Consider the following 25,169-nt stretch of genomic DNA (forward strand, 5'->3'; position numbering starts at 1 on the left):
TCTGTCAAATTTGATAGAATGATCCTAAATCAACTTGATAATTGTCAGTCTAGTGTGGAAACTGTTTTGATAGCTTTAAACAGATGATCTATGACTTGGCATTGTTGCACCCGTCGGTCGCAGATGGCAGCGACCTCTCATGCTCACCTCTTTTTTCCCTGCACCGTCAATCATTGGGAGAATGGCGGCCTCTGCCAACCAACGCCGACTTCCCCGGCGTCCCTGGGACAGCATGGGCGCTGCCGACCACCATCTTTCTTCCGGCATCACTTAGGCATGCGCGCGCAGGGCCTCCTTATGAATACGTCATGGCAGGAACCTCAGAGGCATCCCCTCCCGATGACATCAACACCGCTAGTGTATTTATACGGACTGTTCCATTGCTAAGACGAGTTAGCAAGGACTTCTCTTTCTTGTTAAATCCGCTCTACTTGGATCTTCTGTTCCACTCTCCTCCTGGCATTTGAACACTCAGAGTACCCACTCCTCGGAAGCTCTTCCGCATCTTGGCTATCCGCTCCTCTGAGGACCCTCCTGCCTGGACCCACTCTTCGGGTATCTCTGCTGGGACTTCCTTGTGTGAGTACTTTCTCCAACTTCTATCATCCTCACTGAAGACTCCATGGTGTACCCCATCCTACGGGCCACTACCATTCTTCAGCCTGTCTACGCTACTCTATCTGTGCCAGGATTCTGCTCCATCTACACTGGGTCTACGGCCTGGTTCCTGTATCACCGATCTCTGCCTGCCTAGTACAGCTTCCTCAGCATACCCCGCGCTGCGGGCCACTACCGGATCTGCACTCAGAGGTAATTACATCAGCTTGCTGGAACATCCAGGTGTACCCCGCACTGCGGGCTACTACAGGACCCTCGTATATACATCATCATCCTGACTACTGTATTTGCTCAAAGACTGTGTTTACTTAATAAAGTCTCTCTCACAGCTGTGTCCTACGTCACTGAGACCACGCCCACCGACGGTGAGGCCCACGGGGCTCCTCCCTGTGGGCGGAGACATCTCTCACCTTAGCCCGGGGTTCACAAATTCTTCAAAACCATAACAGGCATTAATGAGAGTAAACCCTTTTTGCTTATCCTGTTCAATTTAGTGTGCCTTTATTTATTTATTTATTTAGCATTTTTTTTTTATATACCGAGGTATAGCAGAGTTGCCTTCACTCCGGTTTACATACAGAACAACGTGTTACATTGAACGATGTTTGAAATTTAAAAATATCAAAAATTAACAATGATGAATTGTAATGATGAATCATAACAAGGAGAATGAGTATAACAGGATAACACAGGATGGAAACCCTGAGAAGGTGAACAGAGATATCTGAGAACATTGAAAAACAGAGGACATCTGCATCATGAAACAGGGAGATTGATTGAAGGAGATATTGAAAGATAGCAGGCTATGTTAATATACTATAAGTTCATTGAGTTCATTGAGTGCAGTCTTTAAAAGATTGGCTGAGTAGCCAGGATTTTAGGTCTTTTTTGAAGGATTTTAAGTTTTCTTGATTGGTGAGGAAATGAGGTAATGAATTCCAAAGTTTTGGGCCAATAATGGAAAGGGCTCTGTTTCTGGTGGAGGATAATTTGGCCTGTGGGAGTGAGGGAATCACTAGTTGGATTTTACTAGTCGTTCTTGTTGTTCGTTGAGAGCAATGTAAGTGAATGATGTCATCAAAGGTGGAGTAATTGTCTTTGTATATTGCATTGTGAAGAATAGAGAGAACTTTGAAGTCTACTCTTTTTTCAATAGGGAGCCACTGTAATTGATAGAGAACAGGTGTAATGTGATCGGCTTTTCTTTTACCTGTTAGTACTCTGGCTGCAGCGTTCTGAAGGAGCTGTAGGGGTCTCAAAGAAGATTTAGGAAGGCCAATCAAAAGGGAGTTGCAGTAATCCAGACTGGAAAATAAGAGGGCTTGTAGGACGGTTTTGAAATTGTGGGGGTGAAGCAGAGGTTTTAGATGTTTTAATATTTGAAGTTTGTAGAAGCCTTCTTTTATTTTTGTAGCAATGTGTTTTTTGTAGTTTAGGTCAATGTCTAACCAAAATCCCAGGTCTTTAACGCTCTCTTTAAGATGGACAAGGGTCTTATCAAAGTGGAAGGGAGGAATTGTTTTATGATCAGGATTTTTTTTGGCAATTAGGATACATTCAGTTTTGCTGGTATTTAGACATAGTTTGAGATGAATTAGCATGTTTCTGATTGTGTCTAGGTGTGAAGCTGCTTTAGACATAGCATCTTCTATTGAGGAGGAAATTGGAATGAGGAATTGTATATCATCGGCATACTTGTAATACGTTATGTCGAGTCTAGATAGGAGATGGCAAAGAGGGGTAAGGTAAATGTTGAATAAGGTGGGTGAAAGTGCTGAACCTTGTGGCACACCTGTTTCGAGGGGGATGGGGTTTGATGAGCAATTGTTGTGAGAAACTTTGAAGTGTCTATTATTGAGGAAGGATGTAAACCAACTAAGAGTCTTGCCAGCTAGTCCAATGGATTCTAGACATGAGATGAGAATTTTATGATCCACTGTGTCGAAGGCTGCAGAGAGGTCTAAAAGAATCAGGAGGTATCCTTTTTTGTCGTCAAGTCCTCGTAGGATGGTATTGGAGAGGTTAAGTAGGAGGGTTTCAGTGCTGTGGTTCTTTCTGAAGCCGAATTGGGAGGGAAAGAGAATTTTGTTATCGTCTAGATGTTCGTTGAGTTGTTTCAAAGCTGCCTTCTCAATCATTTTGGCGAAAAAGGGTAGGTTGGAGATTGGGCGGTAGTTGTTTAGGTCATCTGGGTTGAGGTTTTTTTTCTTTAATAAGGGTGTGATGGTGGCAGTTTTTAACTTGGGAGGCAGCTCACCTTCCTCGAGCGACTTGTTGATGATTGCTGAAATTGTTGGAGCTAAAGGATAAGCAATTTCTTTAAGTGCTCGGGTGGGAATGGTGTCAAGTTTGTGTCGTGCAGGGTTGATTTTCTTCAGCATTTTTTCTGTTTCTATGAAGGAGATAGGTCTGAATTCAAGCCAAGGAGGGATGTTAATTGTTGATGATTGAAAACTGAAGCTTGAAGTGGAGTTAAAGGTATCTGTTATTTTGGAGATTTTGTCCTTAAAGAAGAAGGCTAAATCTTGGCTAAGGTTTTTATTGGTGATAGTTGCGTTGGAGGTGGAGATATCAGAAATGAGGTTATTTACAAAGTTGAACAAGGATTTGGGTTTGTTAGAGGAATTAATAATTTTAGAGCCATAGTAGTTCCATTTTGTGTTTTGGATTGATTTTTTGTAGGCCGCTAATTGTGTACGGTATTTTTGTTGTGTAGCAGGTAGCTTATTTTTTTGCCATTCTTTCTCTGTTTTCCTGAGAGCTGATTTCATGTTTTTTAGGGTGGTGTTAAACCAGGGGTTTTGAATTTCGTTTTTTTTCTTTAGCCGTTTGATCTTCTCCGGGTTAATGATGTTAGCGGTTGTTTCAGTGATTGCAGACCAGGAATGGATAGCGTTGTTTATTAGGGATGTGAATCGTTTTTTGACAATTTAAAATATCGTCCGATATATTTTAAATCGTCAAAAATCGTTAGGGCCACGATACAATACCAATTCCCCCGATTTATCGTTAAAAAATCGTAAATCGGGGGAAGGGGGAGGGCAGGAAAACCGGCACACTAAAACCCCCTAAAACCCACCCCCGACCCTTTAAATTAAATCCCCCACCCTCCCGAACCCCCCCCAAATGCTTTAAATTACCTGGGGATCCAGCGGTGGTCCAGAACGGCGGCGGTCCGGAACGGCCCCCTCAATTGAATCCTGTTGTCTTCAGCCGGCGCCATTTTGCAAAATGGCCGCCGCAAAATGGCGGCGGCCATAGACAAAAACAATTCGACGCAGGAGGTCGTTCCGGACCCCCGCTGGACTTTTGGCAAGTCTTGTGGGGGTCAGGAGGCCCCCCCAAGCTGGCCAAAAGTTTCTGGGAGTCCAGCGGGGTTCAGGAAGCGATTTCTTGCCGCGAATCGTTTTCCGTACGGAAAATGGCGCCGGCAGGAGATCGACTGCAGGAGGTCGTTCAGCGGGGGTTCCGGACCGCCACTGAACGACCTCCTGCAGTCGATCTCCTGCCGGCGCCACTTTCCGTACGGAAAACGATTCACGGCAAGAAATCGCTTCCTGAACCCCGCTGGACTCCCAGAAACTTTTGGCCAGCTTGGGGGGGCCTCCTGACCCCCACAAGACTTGCCAAAAGTCCAGCGGGGGTCCGGAACGACCTCCTGCGTCGAATCGTTTTTGTCTATGGCCGCTGCCATTTTGCGGCGGCCATTTTGCAAAATGGCGCCGGCTGAAGACAACAGGATTCAATTGAGGGGGCCGTTCCGGACCGCCGCCGTTCTGGACCACCGCTGGATCCCCAGGTAATTTAAAGCATTTGGGGGGGGGGTTCGGGAGGGTGGGGGATTTAATTTAAAGGGTCGGGGGAGGGTTTTAGGGGGTTTTAGTGTGTCGGCTCATGATTTTAACGATTTTCACGACAGTTTACACACCCAAACTGCAACAATACGATTCCCTCCCCCTCCCAACCGAAATCGATCGTTAAGACGATCGAGGACACGATTCACATCTCTATTGTTTATGTTTGATAAATCTAGATTTGCTAGTTGAAGTCCTAGCTCTTGAAGGAGAAGATTCGTTTGAAAAGGAGGACGGAATTTGAAGGATTTTTTTGTAGAGTTATTATTTGTTGTGTTGTAGTTTGTTTGAGACTTGCAAAATAAGAGATGGTGGTCGGACCATGGAACTGGGTTGTGAGAAATGGAAGTGTTCGTGAAGAAGTTATTGGTGAAAATCAGGTCAAGTGTGTGACCTGCTTTGTGAGTAGGGTTGTTCACCTGAAGGATGAAGTTTAAACTTGACAGCATGTCTAGTAGGGATTTGCAGCTTGACACCAAGAGGTTATTGCTGACAGAGGGAGGGTTATGTTATAGTTTAAATAATTTCTAAATGGCACTACAGTCAGTGGTCTGACAAGAAAAGTGGTTTATGCCTCAACAAATGGCTATATTGTCCCCCAGTTTATTTAATATTTAGATTTGTCCTGTTTTGGACATTTTCAGGACATTTTATTTCAAAGCCCAATGGTGTCCTGATGATTTACAGTTTTATTGCACTGTGAACAACAACTTGTTTATGTGAAATCTCGGCTTTGATGTTTTGTCTTTATGGTTACTGCTAGAAGAACATGCCATACTGGGTCAGACCAAGGGTCCATCAAGCCCAGCATCCTGTTTCCAACACTGGCCAATCCAGGCGATAAGATCCTGGCAAGTACCCAAAAACTAAGTCTATTCCATGTTACCGTTGCTAGTAATAGCAGTGGCTATTTTCTAAGTCAACTTAATTAATAGCAGGTAATGGACTTCTCCTCCAAGAACTTATCCAATCCTTTTTTAAACACAGCTATACTAACTGCACGAACCACATTCTCTGGCAACAAATTCCAGAGTTTAATTGTGCGTTGAGAGAAAAAGAACTTTCTCCGATTAGTTTTAAATGTGCCACATGCTAACTTCATGGAGTGCCCCCTAGTCTTTCTATTATCTGAAAGAGTAAATAACCGATTCACATCTACCAGTTCTAGACCTCTCATGATTTTAAACACCTCTATCATATCCCCCCTCAGCTGTCTCTTCTCCAAGCTGAAAAGTCCTAACCTCTTTAGTCTTTCCTCATAGGGGAGCTTTTCCATTCCGCTTATCATTTTGGTCGCCCTTCTCTGTACCTTCTCCATCACAATTATATCTTTTTTGAGATGCGGCGACCAGAATTGTACACAGTATTCAAGGTGTGGTCTCACCATGGAGCGATACAGAGGCATTATGACATTTTCCGTTTTATTCACCATTCCCTTTCTAATAATTCCCAACATTCTGTTTGCTTTTTTGACTGCCGCAGCACACTGAACCGATGATTTCAATGTGTTATCCACTATGATGCCTAGATCTTTTTCTTGGATGGTAGCTCCTAATATGGAACCTAACATTGTGTAACTATAGCATGGGTTATTTTTCCCTATATGCATCACCTTGCACTTATCCACATTAAATTTCATGTGCCATTTCGATGCCCAATTTTCCAGTCTCACATGGTCTTCCTGCAATTTATCACAATCTGCTTGTGATTTAACTACTCTGAACAATTTTGTATCATCTGCAAATTTGATTACCTCACTAGTCGTATTTCTTTCCAGATCATTTATAAATATATTGAAAAGTAAGAGTCACAATACAGATCCCTGAGGCACTCCACTGCCCACTCCCTTCCACTGAGAAAATTGTCCATTTAATCCTACTCTCTGTTTCCTGTCTTTTAGCCAGTTTGTAATCCACAAAAGGACATCGCCACCTATCCCATGACTTTTTATTTTTCCTAGAAGCCTCTCATGAGGAACTTTGTCAAACGCCTTCTGAAAATCCAAGTACACTACAACTACCGGTTCTACTTTATCCACATGTTTATTAACTCCTTCAAAAAAGTGAAGCAGATTTGTGAGGCAAGACTTGCCTTGGGTAAAGCCATGCTGACTTTGTTCCATTAAACCATGTCTTTCTATATGTTCTGTGATTTTGATGTTTAGAACACTTTCCACAATTTTTCCTGGCACTGAAGTCAGGCTAACCGGTCTGTAGTTTCCCGGATCGCCCCTGGAGCCATTTTTAAATATAGAGTTTACATTAGATATCTTCCAGTCTTCAGGTACAATGGATGATTTTAATGATAGGTTACAAATTTTTACTAATAGGTCTGAAATTTCATTTTTTAGTTCCTACAGAACTCTGGGTTATATACCATCCGGTCCAGGTGATTTACTACTCTTCAGTTTGTCAATCAGGCCTACCACATCTTCTAGGTTCACTGTGATTTGGTTCTGAATCATTACCCATGAAAACCTTCTCCAGTACAGGTACCTCCCCAACATCCTCTTCAGTAAACACCGAAGCAAAGAAATCATTTAATCTTGTTTGTTTATACCTGTTATATTTTGTTCTGATATTGATGCTTTTATTGTTGTCTTAGTTGTTTTAATTGTAATCCTCTGAGGACACAATCCTGTATTGGCTAAACATAAGTGAATGCAAAATAATTAATACTGAATGTGTCAAAAATTGAGATCATCTAGATTAGCAACACAGAAATTGATAAAGCTAATAACCATATTTGTTTGAATGTGGTCTCTCTTCTCTTGAAGAGATAAGTAAAAAGTTTGTGAATACTTTTGGATAGTTACATCACTAGAAGTCCATATCTCCTCATTTAGGCCTGGATTTATCAAAATGTACTAAATATTGCATGTGATAGGAAAAGGGGCATGTTTTATGGTAATAGGCAGTTTATCACAAAGTGTGCTATCTTAGTGCTTTGCATAGGTAAAACTGCAAATTGTGATAATGTTTTTGCACCTTGTGGCAAAATTGTTGTAAATTCTACCTACAACCACGGGGGGGGGGGGGGGGGGGGGGAGAGAGAGAGAGATACTAGCCATAATACCCTCATACTAGGTAGGTATTTATACCTCTATATGAGGCTCGCAGGTTTAGGTGTATGTAAATTGTAAACCGCCTAGACGGACACGTAAGTGACCCCATGTGCGGTATATAAAAAACTTTTAAATAAATAAAATAAATTAAATAAATAGGTAGGAATGAAAGGGGTTAGAGGCCACTTTGACATTCAGAGTGAGACATACGAACAGAACAGTGCTCTCTTGTGAAGATTTGATGACCTTCGGAGTGAGGAAACTCACCCAAAGATGAGATTTGTGCAGTGTTCTCTCAACCTAGCTTGATGGACTCTCTATCTGGGTAGAATGCACCACAGTTTTCAATTGAACATTGGTCAAAAATGGTTTCAATGAGGGAACCAGTCTGAACCTAAACTGTGCCCTTTACATTGTAGTGATGATTGTGAATTTGTTTTATGTATAACTCATTGTATATTTATGATTTTATAGGATCTCTTTCATTTGTGTTAAGCTGTGCGATATGGCTTTATAGCACTTTGCAATGTTTTCACTCATAGCATTGTTAGTCTTTTGGGGGGGAGGGGGAGGGAGGGAGGGAGAGAGAGAGAGAGAGATACTAGCCATAATACCCTCATACTAGGTAGGTATTTATACCTCTATATGAGGCCCACATAGTTACTCATGGTGAGGTTTAGATAGGAGTGTAGGGGTTAGAGGCCACTTTGATGTGCAGATTGTGATGTACGAACAGAACAGTGCACTCTTGTGAAGATTTGATGACCTTCAGAGTGAGGAAACTCACCCAAAGATGAGATTTGTGCAGTGTTCTCTGAATCTCCAACTCAAATCCCAAACAAAAATGGCCGTATCACCTAACATGAACCCTCATGAGAAACACCGACATCTGATCAATATCCTCCTCAACAAATCATTAAAACACATGTTCTTCCTCACATTCTTCCTCATAAATGCTCAATCACTAACCAAAAAATTCATGCTAATCTCTATTATACAAGAAAAAAACCCAGACTTCGCCATAACCGAAACATGGTTCAAAAATACAGATCATATAATCACAAACCAACTAAACAACTCAGACTGCGACCTATTCTCAATCCCCCGAAAATCACGCAGAGGAGGTGGACTACTATTAATCATAAAAAAACAGTTTGCAATGAAGCCAATCCTACACACACTCCCGAAACAATATGAAGTAACCATCTTTGACTCAGATAACCTTCAAATTTACATTGAATACTGCCCACCCAAACTCCTTGACAATGACCTATCCCTCCTACTAGAATTCCTCATAACAAACATCAGCCTAAAGAAACCAACAATCATACTCGGAGATTTCAACCTCCACACAGATATCATCCCACGTTCCCAATCATGCCAAACCTTGCTTGATGTTCTATCCTCCCTAAAACTCACTCAACAAGTAACAAACCCAGCACACAAAGCCGGTCACACCCTGGACCTGATATTCACCAATGAATTCCTATCAAACATAACAATTTCTTACACACCAGTCCCTTGGTCCGATCACTACCTCCTTCACTGCGAAACTCAAGCAAACTGCACTAACACCGGCAAAACAAAGGAACCATACTCCTTTAGCTACCGACCTCCCTTCCAACCTGACATCCTTCAACAAGATCTCGGAAAACACCTATCTAATCTGGATCTATCCAACATAAACAACGCCATTCAATCATGGCACCAACTCACAATGGAAACCGCCAACAACATAAACCCGGAAAGAACAAAACAGATCAACAACAAAATAGAAAAAACCCAAAAATAGATACTTCAAAGTAAACATTAACAACCACTACTCTGATGCCATACCCCTTGAAACCGGAGTACCCCAAGGATCAGCACTATCTGCTACCTTGTTCAATATATACCTAATACCCCTCTGCAAGCTTCTATCAAGTCTCGGCATAACATACTACATGTATGCCGACGACATCCAACTAATCATACCTGTAACTAACACAATCAAAGACACTATGAAAACTTCAGTCACATACCTCGACAAAATCAGAAATATGCTAAACCACATGAAGCTATGTCTAAACATGGAAAAAATGGAGTGTCTACTACTCAAGAAAAAACAATCCGGGATCAACATGAACCACACCATACAAATCGACAACTCACACATCAAATTACAGGACAAAGTGAAAGATCTCGGAATATGGTTAGACCCAGAGCTTAACTTCAAAAAATACATCTCCCTGAAAATTAAAGAAGGCTTTCACAAGCTATTAATCCTCAAACACCTAAAACCCCTACTGTACCAACCTGAATTCAGAACCATTCTTCAATCACTCATATTCACCAGTTTCGACTATTGCAACTCACTACTGATAGGCCTACCCAAATCTACCATTCGACCACTCCAACTTCTACAGAATGCATCAGCCAGAATCCTCACAGGTCACAAAAGATCCGACCACATCACCCCAGTCCTAAAAGAACTACATTGGTTACCCGTTTATAGGAGAATCAAATATAAAACTCTGACCATTATACACAGTGCAATTCACAACATGGAAAACACAGGACTAATTAACATCATTCAGAGACACGTCTCTCAACGTAATACGAGAATAACAAACAAGTTAAAACTCAACATCCCAACAATTTCAACTGCCAAACATACTACTGTAAGAAACAGAGCCATCTCCATAGCAGGCCCTCACCTCTGGAACTCACTACCAGAGCAACTAAGACTACAAAATAACACTAAAACCTTTAAAAAAGATCTCAAGACCTGGCTCTTGAGACAAACCTTCAAAGACGGGATTGGTTAATCTACCCGTCACAACCAACACCCCATACCCTTACGGACACTTCAAACTTATTTTCTTATCACTAAACCATACTATTACGGTTATTTAATCCATATAATGATTCTCCCAATATGCCGCTAGAAAACCTGCTAGCGTCTATCCATTCCCATCCACTGTCACAACCAGATTCATAACTTGTCCCCTGCTGTTAATTATCCTAAATGGTGAATTACCAACTACCTTGTTATAGTATTATATCTTGTTATATTTTTTTTTCTTGCTCTAGCTCATTGTATCCTAAATGTTGTATTACCATTCATACCGTTAGATGTATATCTTGGTTCAACCAGTGTACAGTAATGACTCTCATATGGTTTCTACACATGTATTTCGTTGTTTCAAATGTAAACCAGAGTGAAGGCCTCTAGCTAAACTTCAGTATATAAAAACGAACAAATAAATAAATAAAATAAACCTAGCTTGATGGACTCTCTACCTGGGTAACATCAAGCTAGGTTGAGAGAACATTGCACAAATCTCATCTTTGGGTGAGTTTCTTCACTCTGAAGGTCATAAAATCTTCACAAGAGAGCATTGTTCTGTTCATACGTCGCATTCTGCATGTCAAAGTGGCTCCTAACCCCTACACTCCTATCTAAACCTCACCTTGAGTAACTATGTGGGCCTCATATAGAGGTATAAATACCTACCTAGTATGAGGGTATTATGGCTAGTATCTCTCTCGCTCTCCCTCCCCCTCCCCCCTAAAAGACTAACAATGCTATGAGTGAAAACATTGCAAAGTGCTATAAAGCCATATCGCACAGCTTAACACAAATGAAAGAGATCCTATAAAATCATAAATATACATATGAGTTGATACATAAAACAAATTCACAATCATCACTACAATGTAAAGGGCACAGTTTAGGTTCAGACTAGTTCACTCATTGAAACCATTTTTGACCAATGTTCAATTTAAAACTGCGGTGCATTCTCTTTATTTTATATTCCACTTTTTGGCACTTCAGCCTGGATTATATTCAGGTACTGTAGGTATTTCCCTATCCCCAAAGGGCTTACATTCTGATTCACTAAGGGGTAGAGTTTCAAAAGGTTACGCGTGTAAGATACGCTCGTAACCTCCAGAAACCTACCCCTGCGCACACCGAGCCTATTTTGCATAGGCTCGGCGGCGCACACAAGCCCCGGGACACACGTATGTCCCGGGGCTTTCAAAAATGGGAGGTCCGGGGGCGTGGCAGTGGTCCAGGGTCGGGTCCGGGGCATGGCGGCTGTCCGGGGGCGGTCCGGGGTGCACATAAGTTACGCCTGGCGTAACTCGTCGAAATAAAGTAGGGGAGGGGGATTTAGGTAGGGCTGGGGGGTGGGTTAGATAGGGGAAGGGAGGGAAAGGTCGGGGGAGGGAACGGGGAAAGCCATTGGGGCTCCCCTAGGGCTCAGCACGCGCAAGGTGCAAAAGTGTGCAGCCCCCTTGCATGTGCTGACCCTGGATTTTATAACATGTGCGCAGCAGCACACGCATGTTATAAAATCGGGTGTACATTTGTGCGTGCCGGGTAACGCGCACAAATGTACCCCGCGCGCGTAACTTTAAAAATCTGCCCCTAAGGGTTTATCTGATAGACACAAAATGTGGCAACAGAGTGTAAAGCAACTTGCCCAAGGTTCAGCAGTGAGATTTGAAGCCTGCTTTGTAGCCCACTGCTCTAACCACTAGGCTACTCCTCCACTCTGTATACTCTTCTTGTTAGATTACTGTAATTCACTTTCCTCAGGTGTACCATTAAAAGTTATATGTAGTTTACAGATGATAAAGAATGCTATTGTCCATATAACTGCTAGTTGCCATTTCAGAGATTACATCAGCTCAATTTTATGTAAGTTTTATTGGCTCCTGCTTTTTACAGATCCCAATTTTAAGGTTATCTGTCTCCTGAATATCTGATGGGAAAAGTTAAAAATATGTCAGAGCGGGGCCTACAGTTTATGGATGACTGACCACTCTATATCCCTTCCTTTAAAATGTATAGACTATCAAAAACTATAGGACACAATTTCAGTTGTATGGCTCCAACTTTCTGGAATTCTCTTCCCATTGAACTAAGATTAGAATACAACCATCTCTCAGGGTGATCCAGTAACGAGCGGTAGGAAGAGCTGCGTTAGTGCCTACGGCACCCGCGGTTACCGCCCGCACAGTGCAGCTCACCTACCGCTCGATCCTGAAGCCTAATTGTATGTAAATGTAAGCCGCGTCCGAAAAGCCTTAGGCCCGCGCAACCCAGGATACTGGATAGAGCGCCTATACAGGATCCTGGGTGCGCGGGCCTATACCTGGTATCTGTCATTTGAAATGACAGATACCAGGAAGCAACGGCGGCGACAGCGCAGAAACAACGGTGAAACGACTTGTCAGTGTCCCCCCTCCTCTCGGAGCAGGGCGCGAAAAGCCGCCTTGCTCCGGGAGGAGGGGGGACACTGACAACGGCGAAGACAGCGGCGAAACGACTTGTCAGTGTCCCCCCTCCTCCCGGAGCAAGGCGGAAAAGCCGCCTTGCTCCGGGAGGAGGGGGGACACTGACAACGGCGAAGCTTTCCCCCAGCCCGGACACCGGCAAAAAACTTTTCAGCGGCAAAACTTACTGTTTTGTAGCCAGCAGCCCTGAGCAGGAACACGATCTGCCTCCCGTAGCTCCTCCCGAAGACAAAGATGGATGCCTGCACGGGGAAAGCGTACAATTGGCCGCTCAAGACGTGACATCGTGACGTCACGTCTTGAGCGGCCAATTGCGCGCTTTCCCCGTGCAGGCGGCCATCTTGTCGGGAGGAGCTACGGAGCCAGGTCGTGTCACTGATGATGGCTGCAAAAAAGTAAGTTGTGCAGGCGTCCGAAAGCGACTTACTTTTGGGATCTTGACAGATCCCAAAAGTAAGTCGCTTTTGGAAAAAAACCAAAATTGTCAATTTTGAAAAAAAATTGCTTTTCTTTTTTTTTTAGCTTCACCGCTCAGTTTCGTCGTTCAGTTTTGCCGCTTTTGTTTTTTTTTAGTTTCGCCGCTGTCATCTCTTCTCCCCCCTCCCGGAGCAGGGCGCGAAAAGCAGCCTTGCTCCGGGAGGAGGGAGAACAGACTGACAGCGGTCAGGTCGGGTCCGGGTTGGGGGTCCGGGTCGGGTCCGGGATTCGCCGGGTCGGGTCCGGGATTCGCCGGGTCGGGTTCGGGCTTCGCTGCTCAGTTTCGCCGCTTGTCTCTTCTCCCCCCGGGGGGGAGAAGAGACAAGCGGCGAAACAACTTACTTGCACGTGGCAGCCCCCCTCCCGAAAAAAAACTTTGCAGCCCCCTCCGATGTCCGGAGGGGGCTGCAAAGTTTTTTTCGCTTTTTTTTTTTGCTTTCGGGAGCAGGGGAGAGGACTGGGGCTGCCACGGAGACCCATGATTGCGGCCGGGGCAGGTGAGCGGGGGCTGGGGGGAAAGCTTGCCACCTACCCTTACCCATGCCTCTACCGCCTGGGTCAGGGTAGGCGGTAAGTTTGCAGGTTAAACGCGCGACAAAACGGCAGGGAAAGGTAGCGTTAGTCGGGGCGCGGGTTACAGGATGCTAGGGGAATAGCTAATTGGCTCGTTTGCATGCAATATCGAGCTAATTCGCTCGTTTGCATGCAATATACATGCCGCGGGCGGAAGGGGTTGCCCGGGGAATTTAGGACGCGGTAGGAGTAGGTTAAAGGGGATTCGGGATCGCAGGAAGGGCTAACGCGGCCAGAACGTGAGTTAGAAGCGGCTTAGGAGCAGGGTAAACGCGGCCGCACTTTACAGGATAGGCCTGTCTGTTTGAAGCAGAAGGCTTTTAATTTTGATAACTTATAGATTTATGATCTCAGATGTTGTATTTGACATTTATCTTTGTTTTCTGGACAGAATTACCAGTGTTTTTATATTTTCTATTGATAATGTTTTTTATTTTTTGTTTTTATATTCTGAATTGTATTGCTGCTTTTGTGTTGTTTTATATATTATAAATTGAATTTTATGAAATGTATACAATTTATTGTATGTTGGTTAGAGTTTCACATGAGTGATTAATAAGTTTAAATAAAGGGGATGGTTTGGGTGGGAGGTGGGTGATAGTTGGAGAAGATATGGCTACAGGAACAGGAGCAGTTACAGAACATGTGGACTAGAGGACATAAAAAAACAATGTCTCTCCTGTCACCTCGTCTACTTTCCGTCAATCTTTCCTCTAAGATTTGAATACTTAAAAAATATATTTGCATCTACACACCATCATTGTATTTCCCAGCAATAGGTTAAAAGAAGACAAAGGTCTTTAAGATTATTGGCATTGATAGTGTGGATAAAGACCTCAGTAAGGGTTCCAAGACTTGAGGCTGAACACCAGTCCCAGCTGAACGCTTGTTTGAACTTTGTTTTGGTTTGAGTGTAGACCTTTCAGCTTTGAGGCCCTGGTAGACTGTGCCATCCAGCCATTGAGGGGTGTACACTACAGGGGGCTTGCAACAGGGGGGCAGAGGAGGGAAATAGTCAGATATCAATAACTTTCTGAGTCAGGGTGCCCAGATTTTCTCTCACCAACCCTTACTGACAGAAAACAGAAGCACAGAAATATGCTCTCATGTCTGGGTTTTCCTTTCCTGAAACTGTTCTGCTTTACCCTGCTCTCCTTTTGATCTCTCATTTTCCCCCTCAGCACTGTCAAGCAATCCTATGTGCTTCCCTTACTATGACCCACAGAATTGACTATGCTTAGTTTAGTCAGTGTGCATATGCTATCTGGAATCATCTCAAGCTTTTTAATAATTGCATTTGTGGGTTAATGCGTATAGTATTGGCATATTGATGCTAATGGGGACACTAAAATGTATTGCATTGCACTTGACATTTTAGTTTTGCATGTTAAATTTTTACCGACTCACATGCTAGAAAATTATTTAACAAGAGTTTTATTGCTAGGCCCCGAAGACTCCTAGCACTGGAAATATTGTGTTTATATTTGACTGTGTTTGCCACCGCATCTGAGGATGGCTCTCCCCGTTCTCTACCTGGTGAATGGTTGGCAGTGCTGGGAGGAGGTTTAGGGGCGCTGTGCTCCGTGCCGAGCTCGGCTGCAGCTTCCTGCATCAGGCTTGCGTTAGCCGGGGAGGGGGGGGGGGCGCTGCGGACGCCTCCTCCCAGGTGCCCGTGCCCGCGCTCCGTGCTGAGAGACAGGTGGAGTCGCGGTCGCTATGACAACGGTGTCCTTATAAGGAGCTCGGCGAGCTTGCATCGCAAAGGTCAGTGGTGAAAGGCGCAATGCTCGCTGCGGACGGCGCCTGCGGCTGCGGCAATAAACCCGGCTGAGCGGAGGCGAATGCGTGCCTGGAGGAAGGCCGGCGCTTGTGCGCATCTTTCTTCGTGAGAGCAGGGAATTGTTAAGGTGGCCCGAGGAAGCCCGATCCGTGGCAGGTAGGGGTCTGCGAGGGAGCAGTTTATGTGTGGGGGGAGGGGGAACTGCTCTTCTTGATTACATTTTCCTTTAGGTTTTCTGTCTGCGCTGTGATAAATTTTTCGGCCCTAGAATTTCAGTAATCTCGGGACCCTTTTGCTACTGTCCAAAGCCAATGTTTGATTAGTGATCAGAGCTGGCGAGATCCCAGCCTGACCTTCCTGCCTTTCCCCATTGAATTCTTCCCTTCGTCGCGGACTCTTCTGCTGCTGTCACGTTCTATCCCGAGACCGTATTCTTTGTTCTGTAGAAGAATGTCTGGAAAATGATCTCTGCAGCCATCCCAAGATCACTAAAAGGTGAGGTCCTAGAAATCACTGTAGGGGTCCACTCTTCTTGCCTCCTTTTCTTATGTGGGGAATTCCTCCTCTAAATTAGTCTTTTCTGAAAAACAAGACTATATACTGTCCTCTTACTTTTCCCCATCGTCAGTCTCTCTACACTTTGTCTAATGACCCTTTTGAACCAACATTGTTGTCATTTGTGTCTTCAACCTGAAGTCTTCATTCCCCCACCACACTGGGACAAACGTTATGAAGTCTATAATGTATAGCAAATACCAACTAGGAGCACTCATCTCTTCTTTCCGGGTTACTGCTGTCCAGATGAGATAGTTCAGTATGATTTCTGCAGTAATGAACCACAATGACATCAGCAACCCTGGCTTGTGATATGACTTGAGGAAGAAGGGAATGAGAACTTCTAACTCTCACCTAAAACACTCAATATAATTAGCCATGATGAGAGAGTGCAAAGTTCTGGTGGCTGTATTGGTCTTGGAGAAAAATGGACTCTTACCAGGTTGCCTTTCCTTTTTAAAGAACCAAAATATCTGTCTAAAGATATTTGCCGTAAGGAAGGAAATACAGAAAAGGGACAGACAAGTTTATCTAAAATATTATTCTGATGTATTTTACTGCTATTTATATAAAAATATCTTGCTCATGTGATCCACAATACTAGGCGATTTACACATAAAACACTCATAATAAACTAAACAGCACATTATGTAAAATACACGTTGCCCTTTTGCAGTAATTTCCTGAGGGATTCTACAGTTATTAACTCTGGCCTTACCCAAGTTAGCTAAATCAATCTGATAACACCAAAGACCAACTTTATTCAGCCTCTTATGCTTCTTTGAACAATAAAACCTTTAATTTCTTCCTGAAAGCTAATGGATCTGTGGTAGTTTTAATATCATCAGGGTAGGGCGTTCCATAATTGTGGTCCTGTGACGGTAAAAGCCTTAGATCGGGTGTCTTCTAGGCGAATGTGATGTTCTGAAGGAATGTCTAACAGGTTCTTGCTAACAGATCTTAGAGGCATCGGTGGTTTTGTGTGTACATATATACATTTATTTTTTTTTGTAATTAACATTTTTATTAAAGTTTTAGAAATCATTCAATACATGGAACAGCAAACAATGATTAAAATGTAACAATCCGCCCCCAAAATCCCCCTCCCTCTTTCCCCTTTAGTAGAGCTCTCTAAGCATCAGTACCTGGAAAATAAATGTCAGTTAAACAAAACTTTCCGTTCTTGTAACAGTTACACTGCTGTAGCTAGTCATAAGATAGAAATAAATTATCAAGTATGAGCTGTACAATGCTCTATGCATGTGAGATAGGTATAAAATAAAGCAAAAGGCTATTCTGTTATTTTTGCACCTAAAAATCTAAGAAAGGTTTCCATATTTGTGTAAGGGAGGATGATCGTTTATGCTTAGCAGCCGTTAAGGAGGCAATCTTTTTACAACATCCTTAAAACCCGGCACCTGAATTGCTCTCTACCGGGTTGCAACCAAGCAGCGCGCAGCTATAAACCCCTGGACGCAGAGTTTCTGCTGATGTTTATTTAACCTGGGTGGCAGCACGTGTAGTAGGGCTGCCTTAGCAGAAGGAGCTAGTGACACTCCCAAAATCTCACTCAGCCAGGAAAATTCACAGGCATTCCCACCAGATGTGTAAGTAAGAGCCAGTTTCTCCACATATGCGCCAACAAGAATCTGAGATGCTTGGGTAAAATCTGTGCAGTTTATCTGGTGTTAAATACCAATGGCAAATCATTTTATAGCAATTTCCTTGCAATCTAGCTGAGATAGAGCACCTACTGGCTACACGAACAACCGCCCCCCATGTTTTGGGGCCTAAATGCCGACCTAGGTCTGTTTCCCAATATTCAATGTTTAAAAGGGCCAGGTTCATTGCCATAAAATAACTGATACATTTTCAATATAGAGCCAGTAATCGAATCACTATTCATATAAAAGGTTTCAAATAAGGATCTACCATTTCATAAAAGTTTTGCTTTCTGTAAAGAATAAACAAAGTACGTGAGCTGTGCATAGCCTAAAACGTTGGAGTCTATATGATATAGTTTTGTCATCGCTTCCTTAGATAATAGTTTGCCCTGGCGCAGTAAATGGCCAATTGTGGTAATCCCTTTGTCGCGCCAAGCATTGAGCTGATGAGTTTGAAATCTATCGGAAAGTGCACATTGTGAAATAAGGAGGTTTGGTAAAAGTATCCACATTCGCCCACCAACTTCTTTTGCCATTGTGACCAGACCCTCAGAGTGATCCTCGTTGCCCAGCGAAGACATTGTACTGGTCGCCAGGATGACCGGGGCTGCCATGGCATAGCCTGGATAGCCAGTACCCCAATTAGTTTTTTCTCAATTTGCACCCATTGTTTAATAGAGATCTGGCGGTTAAAGTCTAGCATTACTCGCAGTTGGGAAGCTGCGTAATACCAAAGAAAATTTGGTACCCTCAGTCCTCCGTGTAATGTAGGGAGGAATAATAGCTAGTGTGAGATTCTGAGGGGTGAGCGTCATCTCCATATAAAATCAAAGATCTTTTTCTGCCAGCTACGAAAGATCGGTGATGGTATGTATACTGGTAAGGACGAAAATAAGTACAGAAATTTTGGTAGTACACTCATTTTAATAATGGCGATCCTTCCCAGCCAAGAAAACATTTCCCCTACTCCACTTAAGTCTTTAGCAATTTTTTCCACCAAAGGCCCATAGTTAAGATTATACAGATCTGTGAGCTGGGAGCCCAATAATATCCCCAGATATTTAATGTGTGATTTGGCCCAATGAAAGGGAAATTTTTCCTTAATCACCTTGACCTCTGAATTAGTTAAATTAAGATTAAGGAGCGCTGACTTTTCAAGATTAACCTTGAAGCCAGCGACTTTGCCGAGACATGATAGCTCATGTTCAACCCCTATCAAAGAGTGCTTTAGATTTGTAAGAATGAATAGGATGTCGTCAGCAAAGAGAGAGAGTTTGTAGTTGGTGGCTCCCAGGGTAATCCCTTGTATGGATGATGTTGTCCGTACTTGATTTGTAAATGGCTCTAAATATAGGGCAAATAATAGGGGGGAGAGTGGGCACTCCTGTCTGATGCCTCAGCCAATATCCAAAGCATTCCTGTAGCGTTCCTGTAGTCAACTTTAACTCTTCTTGAGGATTATCATATAATTTTTCCACCCATTGAAGAAAAGCCATTCTACATAAAGTTTGAAATAAATACGGCCTGTGTACAAGGTCAAAAGCCTTTTCTGCATCAGTAGATAAGATTTGCTCTTTATGGGCCCACCACATGAGGTCGACAATTTTCTGAATTTTGTCGGCCACCATGCGTTGTGGTGCAAACCCTACTTGATCTGAATGCACCAGCATTGGTAGATATCCGTTAAGCCTAAGGGCAAGCACTCTAGCTAATATCGTTAGGTCCAGATTGATTAAGGAGATGGGTCTATACGATCCACATAGCGATGGGTCTCTCCCTGGTTTTGTGATAACTGATATGCCCGCAACATTAGATTGTTGTGCTATTGAGCCACCCTCTCTCCTGCTGTTAAAAAAGCTCACTAAGGGTTCTACCAATGTGGGTGCACACTTCTTATAATAGGCACTGGATAGACCATCAAGCCCAGGTGACTTGCCAGGCTTAAGTGATTTGATTACCTGGAGGATTTCCCCTGAAGTGATGGGTGCGTCAAGGGTTCACTGCTGCTCTGTAGTTAAAGTAGGGAGATCTACACTATGTAGATACTCATCTATGTTCAATAGGTTGATTACAGTATCTGCCCGATAAAGTAGAGCAGTTACCCAACAAACATATGCAAACCCAATCAGTGAAGTGCTATCCTAAGCTATTAGCTGCATCGGAATTATGCCAGCTTAATAATTCACAAGTGTTACATGCCCTTGATATCACTAAACAGACATTTTATGAAGGTGGAGACAAATCAGGGTGTTTTCTGGCATGGCAACTAAAGGCTAAGATAGCACAAAGCCGGAGCCTCCAGGCACAGCTGCCATTTGACGTCGCGGGCCGGCCATCAGCTGGCGCGTGTAAGCTACGCCAGCCATTGGCAGGCGCAACTTACCCGACAAAGATAAGGGGGGGTTCTAGTTAGATCTGGGGGGCGGGTTAGGGAGGGGAAGGTGTGGGGGGGAAGCGGAAGGAAAGTTCCCTCCGAGGCCGCTCCGATTTCCTACAGGTCAGCACTTGTGTGACAGAATAATGTTTTTTTTGTGGCAAAGCGACTTCTTGTAGTATAAAAGAACTCTCAAGTAGCCCGAGAGGGGAAAAGCCTGAGCATATGGGAGGTCTAAGGATCAATGAAAGTGACGTCACATTATAAGAATACTCATTCACTACTTTGCAGATGTCATTTGAAAGATTTAAAGAGCTCCCCTGCAAGAAGTGATACAAGGAATATCCCACACATGCTGTCTGAATGCATTGCTGATATGGTTCCCAGTATGGACCAGTAGAATCCAGTTCATGTGTTGTCATTTGTGACACTTTTGCCAACATAATTGTGCCCACTGGCATCATAAAAGCATGTGGAAGCTGGTAAAGGAATTAAAAAAATATAAAGGAAAAATATTAAATTGTGTTTTCTACAAAGTAATTGTTACGATGATGAAATGTTACCCCTTTCATTGCCTTATAGAAAAAAGTAGAAAAACGAGAATAAAGCATTACTTCATGAAGGTGTCATTATAGTACTGCAAATAAATATGCTCTAGATTTAACCAGCATTTCTGCATAAAGAGATAATTGTTCATTTAGGGCCTAATGTTCAGAAGCACTCTACCCATGTAAGTGGGCTTTTGAAAATTGCAACAATATATGCCATTGGATTGTCAATAGGTTTTACTCATTAAGTGCTCTTAATGCAGGTAAATGGCTTTTGAAAATTGCTAAAATACTATGTTACCTTTACTGCAAAACTCCTTTGAAAATTCACCTGTGTGTCAATCTTGTAGAGTAAATATTCAAACTTTAATATATTGTCCATCAAAGAAATCCCAAACTAACTATTTTGGTTTGGGAACAGCCCCTTTCTCTGCAATAGGATCCTGATGTGCTCTACAGTTGTACCACTCCAGAACCAAACATGTATCCTCTTCTTGTGTTAGTAGTTGTATCTACTGGCTTGTAAACTACCTGACTGTGTTCACTAGGATGATATTCTAATGTAAATGCCATCAACAAATGATGGGCCAAAATTCAATTTAAACCATGCAGAGTCAGACAAACCTGTTGGAAACAGGTCCATCAAACCCTGACCTGTTTCCAACAGTGGCCATGTAAATAACTCTCAATCCCCACACCTCTTGATGTAAACAATTAACTGCGCATTCCTAATAGACCATCCAGGTCACAAGTTACCTGCCAAGATCCCAAACAGGAGATAAACCCCATGGTGCTTACGCCCAGGGATAAGTAGTGGCTTTCCCCAAGTGTACCTTGTTAATAACAGTTTATGGATTTCTCCTCCAAGAACTTGTCCAAACCTTTTTTAAATCCAGCTTTGCTAACTTCCATTACCACATCCTCCTGCAGTGAATTCCAGAGCTTAAATGTGCATTGAGTGAAAGAATGTTCTCAGATTTGTTTTAAATGTGCTAATTAGTAACTTCATTGAGTGTTCCTAGTGTGTTGTATTTTTTGAAAGAGTAAATAACTGATTCACATTTTTTTGTTTTATTCCACTCATGATTTTAAAGATCTCTATCATAACTCCCCTCAGCTGACTTCTCCAAGCTGAACAGCCCTAACCTCTTAGCCTTTCCTCAGAGGAGAGCCATTCCAGCCCCTTTATCATTTTGGTTGCCCTTCTCTGTACCTTTCCGTACAATTATATCTTTCTTTGAGAAACAGTAACCAGAATTGCACACAGTATTCTAGGTGCGGTCTCACCATGGAGTGATACAGAGGTATTACAACATACTTTGTTTTAATCTCCATTCCTTTCCTAATATTCTGTTTGCTTTTTTCACTGCTGCCACATAGTGAGCCAAGGATTTCAAAATATTGTCCATAATAATGCCCAAATCCTTTTCCTGAGTGGTAGTTCCTAATTCAGAACCTAACATTATGTGATTAGTACAGCATTGGTTACTTTTCCCTATGTGCATCACTTTGTACTTGTCCAAATTAAATTTCATCTGTCCTTTGTATGTCATGTCTCCCAGTCTTTCAAGGTCCTCCTGCAATTTCTCATAATCCACTTGTGATTTAATCGCTTCACTCGCTATTCCCTTTTTAGATCATTTATAAATATATTAAAAAGCATCTGAGGCTCTCCACTGTTTACCTTTCTCCACTGAGAAAACTGACTATTTAGTCCTACTCTCCGTTTCCTATCTATTAACCAGCTTTCAGTCCACAATAGGACTTTGCCTCCTATCCCTGTGACTTTTTAATTTTCTTAGGAGTCTCTCCTGGTGGACTTTGTCAAGCACTTTGTGAAAGGTAGTGTGGATGTGAACCTTTTGTGCTGTGATGTAGTTGACGCAGCATCATAACTGAACCTACGTGACCTATGCTGGCAGCTGGCAACGCACCCTGTAGGGAGACAGACTGGAGCTTCACCTATACCAGCCGCCTCCCCCTTGGGTTCTGGCAGCCAACAGGTTTTAAGAAGGTCCCTAGACTGTGCCTAGAACAAGAGTGCAATGACACACCAGAGTCAGGGCAGGCAGCAGACTAACGGAGTCGGAGATAGGCCAAGATCGGGGCAAGCTACAGATAAGGATGGTTAGGACCAGGCAGCAGACAGTCGTGGTTAGGTTCAGGCCAGAGGTCAAGATCCAGCGAGTCAGTCCAAGGGGATATGAAGACACTGGACAAGATGGCAGGACTAGACAAGGCTGGACAAGGCAAGGCAGGAGAGATGAGGCAAAGCTGGAGAGACAAGGCAGGAACCAGGAGTGCAGGACACCTGAACCAGGAACTCAAAGCAACACACACTGCAAGGCAGAAGACCTGTTGCTGAGGTGAGGGACTGCTGCGGGGACTTAGGTTATATAGGCCAGGAGGCTGACATCATCTGGAGGGGCCGCTCAGGGATTGCTGCCACAGGGCCCATATTGTGTGTGCACATGTGCATGGGTGCTTTCCTACAGGAAGACAGTGGAGGCAGCTTGGTCGGGATGGTGGCGTCAGGGCCGGTGGTGTCAAGGTTTGTTTATCCCAGGACAAGCAGGATGTAGTCCTCACATATGGGTGACATCGGTAATGGAGCCCTATGTACGGAAAACTTCTTTAAAAGTTTCTATGAAACTTTTGACTGGCCTACTTTTGAGTGCCTACTGAGCATGCCCAGCATGCCATGATATTCCCTGCCACAGGGGTCTCTCTTCAGTCTTCTTTTTTCCGCGAAGCCGTTAGCATCGCGGGCTATTAGGAGTCTTGAGGTGATTTTCACCTTGTACGAATTTTGAAAAAATTTGATCAGCCGCAGGGGTTTTTCGATTTTATTACCGGCGGTAACTTTTTTCTGTTATCGATTCCCGGCTGGGAGCGATAACTCTGGGGTTTTTGCCGTCGACGGCCGTCCGGCGCCATGGCCTCTGGCTTCAAAAAGTGCCCTAACTGCACAAGAACTATGTCGATTACCGACCCACATTTTGAATGTGTTCTTTGCTTAGGCAAAGACCACAACATTCAAATGTGTAAGTCTTGTGCTGAAATGACCAGTAAAGGTCGTCGTTTAAGGGCTGAGAAAATGGAGCAGCTTTTCTCCATACAGCTACTTCCACGGGCATCGACGTCAACGCAGTCTTCTCCATCGGCTTCCGTTCGCCAGCTTCTGTTGAAGAAAAAACATCCAGAAGCGGGAGATGCCTCAACTTCATCTCAGTCGATATCATCGAAGGCATCGACTGCTGGAAGCGAAAAACAAAAGGAGAAGCATCGCCATCGCCATCGACGGTGGCAGGAAACGATGACCGAAGAGACTTCCACAGGTACGGCCTCTCCAGCAAAGAAAACCCGGACGGAGACGGAGGCTCCAAGGCCTACTATAGGGCGTTCCCCACCGATATCGGTGCCGGGTTCCGAACCTCCTCAGGGCTCTGAGGAGGTATCGGCATCGCCTCCACCGCCTCCCTCCACAGCTGCTCTGTTTTCACCAGCTGTGAGAGTGGAACTTGACTCCCTGATACGTCAAGCGGTGCAACAAGCGCTACGAGAGGCGATTCCACCATCGATGCCGATGCCATCACCATCGATGCCCATTCCGTCGATTCCGAGGTCACCGACGATGGCAGCGGAACCGGAGACGATTCCTACCCCGGTACAGTCACCGATGCCGCGTACGCCTCTACCGATTCCTTCCTCGGTGCCAGCGACGCCAACACTGGTTCCACCGGGGGATGTCAACATCCTGCATCCAGTTTTTAACAAACTGGACTCACTTCTGGACATTCTGACCAAACAACTACCAAAGGATCCAGTTCCAGGACCATCTGGTCTACCAAGGCAGTTGCCACTAGACCCAGTCCCAGGCCCATCGGGAGTACCAAGGCCTGTTAGGCCTCGCTCGCCTGTGCCACCACATCATGATCCTGGGGACTCTTCCTCTGAGTATTCTTCGGATGAAGAACTATTCTCAGAGCCCTCTCCGCCAGATGACCATAGAAAATCTCCACCAGAAGACCTCTCATTTACTAATTTCGTAAAGGAAATGGCAGACACCATCCCCTTTCCTATCCAGACGGAAGTAGATGAGAGGCAGAAAACTTTGGAAGTCCTACAATTTGTGGACCCTCCCAAAGAAATGTTGGCAATCCCGGTACATGAGGTTTTTCAAGAACTACAGCACAGAATTTGGGAGCACCCAAGTTCTGTACCAGCAGTGAACAAGAGGGCTGAAGCCACTTACCTGGTACAGCCTACTCCAGGATTCCAGAGGTCTCAACTGCCTCACCAATCAGTGGTGGTTGAATCTGCCCAAAAGAAGGCAAAAAGGCAAAAATCCCATGCTTCCTTACCACCTGGAAAGG

At 43.8% G+C, this 25,169-nt stretch overlaps 1 protein-coding gene across 2 annotated transcripts in view; it reads left to right on the forward strand.

Annotated features, from left to right (window-relative positions):
- SRCIN1 (SRC kinase signaling inhibitor 1) overlaps window positions 1-25,169 on the forward strand; it is a 390,348-nt gene that overhangs the window by 94,495 nt on the left and 270,684 nt on the right. Inside the window, exon 1 of one of the 2 annotated variants that reach the window (XM_029572789.1) lies at window positions 15,650-15,808. The exons of the other annotated variant lie outside the window; for it this stretch is intronic. The gene's annotated coding sequence lies outside the window, so the exon portion shown is untranslated. Of the gene's footprint in view, window positions 1-15,649; window positions 15,809-25,169 lie in introns of those variants that run through there. 2 annotated transcript variants of the gene reach the window in all.

The sequence above is a fragment of the Rhinatrema bivittatum genome, chromosome 12, assembly GCF_901001135.1.
Source record: "Rhinatrema bivittatum chromosome 12, aRhiBiv1.1, whole genome shotgun sequence".
Classification (NCBI taxonomy): domain Eukaryota; kingdom Metazoa; phylum Chordata; class Amphibia; order Gymnophiona; family Rhinatrematidae; genus Rhinatrema; species Rhinatrema bivittatum.